Raw genomic sequence first — 4,621 nt, 5'->3', positions numbered from 1 at the left:
ATGATTTTTTGGCCGAAATTTTGGGTTTGAAGTTTCTAACAGTTACGGAATTGGTGTGACGACACTGTGAGGACTCAGGGGTACACTGAGCCACCCACGTTTCGTCTATAGTCCGATTAGAGCTCACAAAATCCTCACCCTCCAGTTCAAGTCGCTCAAGAAGCAGGTGGGCGCTATTGACTCAATTTTTTCTTGTGCTGCTCTGCTAGCTGTTTTGGTTCAAATGGCTCTGAGCACTATGGGACTTAACATCTGTGGTCATCAGTCCCCTAGAACTTAGAACTACTTAAACCTAACTAACCTAAGGACATCATACACATCCATGGCCGAGGCAGGATTCGAACCTGCGACCGTAGCGGACACGCGGTTCCAAACTGAAGCGCCTAGAACCGTCAGCTGTTTTGGGACCCGTCTTGGGCACAGATTCCGGTATCGCAGCTTTTCTGAGTGTCTTGTATAAGCGAGTTCTGGAGAGCTGTGGAAACGTCGCAGAAATTCCCCCCAGTGTCAACAGACGGCCTTCACTAAATGTTTCCTTGATTTTTTTGCACCAACTCAGCAGACAAAATAGAAGGTCTTCCATTCCTCCGTTCATCATGAACATATTTTCTGTCTCCACTAAGCTGCCTACGCTACTTAACCACACTCGTTCTATTCATAACAGCTTCACCTTAAATTGTTTTAATTCGTGCAAAAATTTCGGTAAGTATTATGGCTTCTGCGACTAGGAAGCGAGTCAAAAGCACGTGACTCGTACTTGGCGGTATTCCCTACCTACATCCTTCACACAAAATGGTTCAAATGGCTCTGAGCACTATGGGACTCAACTGCTGTGGTCATAAGTCCCCTAGAACTTAGAACTACTTAAACCTAACTAACCTAAGGACAGCACACAACACCCAGCCATCACGAGGCAGAGAAAATCCCTGACCCCGCCGGGAATCGAACCCGGGAACCCGGGCGTGGGAAGCGAGAACGCTACCGCACGACCACGAGATGCGGGCTCCTTCACACAAATGGTTCAAATGGCTCTGAGCAATATGGGACTTAACATATGTGGTCATCAGTCCCCTAGAACTTAGAACTACTTAAACCTAACTAACCTAAGACCATCACCCACACCCATGCTCGAGGCAGGATTCGAAACTGCGACCGTAGCGGTCACGCGGTTCCAGACTGAAGTGCATAGAAGCGCAAGGCCACACCAGCCGGCTCCTTCACACAACTGGAGGACACTACATCTTGAGTGTACTTAGTACCGTGATGCTTTTTCCTGTCAGGGTATCCCCCTCTACCACTCAGTGTTGCTGAACCTAAAAAAAAAAATAAAAAAAATAGCGCAGCCCGTTATGGTCACAGCACACTTACTTTCTGAACATGCTTAACCCGGGGAACGGATACACCTGTAGTTTACCTATCTAACGTTTTGCAGCGAAAAAATTGTTTTGAATGTTTCATACAGATATTGATCAAATTTAAAAATTTGAATTTCCGTCAACATCTACTCTTAAGAGCTACAATCTTACGTTAAATGTGTGGCCCAGTAAGACAAGTATTACACTCAGAAACTTACTTACTTTTACTTTTCCGTGTCCAGATCAAATTTTATTTTTCCAACAGTTAGCCACCGCTACGGCTTTGTCGTTGGCTTGTAGCAGGTCACTAAAACTGCAGGGCTCCGGCAGTAATCGGCACATAAGCAGATGTGCCTCGTCTTGTACCTCTCCGCATCCACAAAGAACGTCGTCGTCGTTAGTCAGCAGTCCCCACTTGCACAGATTAGTTTTGCATCTGGGTACACCAGCCCTCAGCCTATTTAGTGTTCTCCACACTGTATAAGGAAGTTTTTTTCCAGGTGCCATTTGCTCTTTTGGTATTATCTGCAGTGCAGTTTGTTCATTCTCCCATTTACGGGCTCTATTATCTTCCTGTGAACCGTCAAGGATCTTGGTTCTTGCAATAAAGCTATTTCTAGGCTTACGCCTCCGAGCCTGAGTGACGTGCCCATTCAGTGGGTGTCGAGAATCTGTTTCTTTCTTTGTTCTCTCAGCGTCTGCTGCCACCTGCCATCTGATCTTGGGTGGGACAATTCCAGCAGGTAGGTACAAATTACCCGTTGGTGTGGGTCTGAGACAGCCTGTAACAATTCGCATTGTCTCATTTACACTTACATCAGCCTGTTTAGCATGTGCAGATGCTTCCCATACTGGCGCTGCATAGTCAGCTGCAGAAACACACAGAGCAAGTGCTGATGTTCTCAGTACTGATGGTTGAGCTCCCCATTCATAGTTTGTCAGCCTGCGGATGATGTTATTCCTGGAGCAGACTTTAGCCTTGGTGTTTTGGCAATGCTGCTTGAAGGAAATCGTTCTGTCAAGTACAACCCCAAGGTATTTAGGTGTTGGACAGTGCTTTAGCTTCTTACCTTGCCATGTAATGTCGAGCTCAACTCCAGCATCTCTATTGCACAGATGGAAAGCACATACTTTGGTTTTGTCAGGGTTTGGCTTGAGATGATTGGCGTCGCAGTATTGAGCCAGTTCTTCAAGCGCTCTAGAGAGATTTCCAGATGTTGCATCAAAATTGGACCCCTGGACCACCACAGTTGTGTCATCAGCATATACGAACAGTCTTGCATCTTGAGGTATAGGTTGGTCATTACTGTACACATTATAAAGGATGGGAGAAAGTATACTTCCTTGTGGTAAGCCATTCTTCTGCAGTCGCCATCTACTGTTCTTACCATTTAGGGAGACACAAAATCTTCGATTCTGCAGAAGAATACCAATAACCATTGTCAACCTACAGTCACCTGTGAGGTAATATAATTTGCGCAATAGCTTTCTGGGGTTTATCGTGTCGTATGCAGCAGTAAGATCTATAAAAGCTGCTACAGTTATTATTTTTTTTTTCAAACCCGTCTTTTCTATGTTGCGTCAGATTAAGTATTTGCCCACAACAAGATCTTCCTGTTCTGAAACCGGCTTGTTGCTTTATGAGCTTTCCATCTATAGTTTCTGCCACCCGGTTGAGAATCATCCGCTCCAGTATCTTACAGAGATGGCATAGAAGTGACACTGGTCTGTAACTTTTGGGGTCCTTTGTCTCCTTGCCAGGTTTTAGTAAAGCCACCACTCTCGCCTGCCGCCATAGTTTTGGAATATTCAGCTCTTTAACACAGGTGTTCATCATTCGTAGTAACCAGTTTCGAGCTTTGGGCCCAAACTGTTTTATCTGCTCCGTTCTAAGGTCATCAGTTACAGCGGCCTTATTCAGTTTCATACTCTGAATTATCTTAGAAAATAGATTACGGAAAGGCAAATCTACATTTCTAGCATTTGTAGACTTAGAGAAAGCTTTTGACAATGTTGACTGGAATACTCTCTTTCAAATTCTAAAGGTGGCAGGGGTAAAATACAGGGAGCGAAAGGCTATTTACAATTTGTACAGAAACCAGATGGCAGTTATAAGAGTCGAGGGGCATGAAAGGGAAGCAGCGGTGGGGAAGGGAGTGAGACAGGGTTGTAGCCTGTCCCCGATGTTATTCGATCTGTATATTGAGCAAGAAGGAAAGGAAACAAAAGAAAAATTCGGAGTAGGTATTAAAATCCATGGAGAAGAAATAAAGACTTTGAGGTTCGCCGATGACATTGTAATTCTGTCAGAGACAGCAAAGGACTTGGAAGATCAGTTGAACGGAATGGACAGTGTCTTGAAAGGAGGATATAAGATGAACATCAACAAAAGCAAAACGAGGATAATGGAATGTAGTCGAATTAAGTCGGGTGATGCTGAGGGAATTAGATTAGGAAATGAGACACTTAAAGTAGTAAAGGAGTTTTGCTATTTATGGAGCAAAATAACTGATGATGGTCGAAGTAGAGAGGATATAAAATGTAGACTGGCAATGGCAAGGAAAGCGTTTCTGAAGAAGAGAAATTTGTTAACATCGAGTATAGATTTAAGTGTCAGGAAGTCGTTTCTCAAAGTATTTGTATGGAGTGTAGCCATGTATGGAAGTGAAACATGGACGATAAATAGTTTCTACATCTACATCTACATTTATACTCCGCAAGCCACCCAACGGTGTGTGGCGGAGGGCACTTTACATGCCACTGTCATTACCTCCCTTTTCTGTTCCAGTTGCGTATGGTTCGCGGGAAGAACGACCGTCTGAAAGACTCCGTGCGCGCTCGAATCTCTCTAATTTTACATTCGTGATCTCCTCGGGAGGTATAAGTAGGGGGAAGCAATATATTCGATACCTCATCCAGAAACGCACCCTCTCGAAACCTGGCGAGCAAGCTACACCGCGGTGCAGAGCACCTCTCTTGCAGAGTCTGCCACTTGAGTTTGCTAAACATCTCCGTAACGCTATTACGGTTACCAAATAACCCTGTGACGAAACGTGCCGCTCTTCTTTGGATCTTCTCTATCACCTCCGTCAACCCGATCTGGTACTGATCCCACACTGTTGAGCAATACTCAAGTATAGGTCGAACGAGTGTTTTGTAAGCCACCTCCTTTGTTGATGGACTACATTTTCTAAGGACTCTCCCAATGAATCTCAACCTGGTACCCGCCTTACCAACAATTAATTTTATATGATCATTCCACTTCA

Source organism: Schistocerca nitens, chromosome 5 (genome assembly GCF_023898315.1).
Source record: "Schistocerca nitens isolate TAMUIC-IGC-003100 chromosome 5, iqSchNite1.1, whole genome shotgun sequence".
Taxonomy (NCBI): Eukaryota; Metazoa; Arthropoda; class Insecta; order Orthoptera; family Acrididae; genus Schistocerca; species Schistocerca nitens.
Note: the sequence above shows the minus strand (reverse complement) of the source record.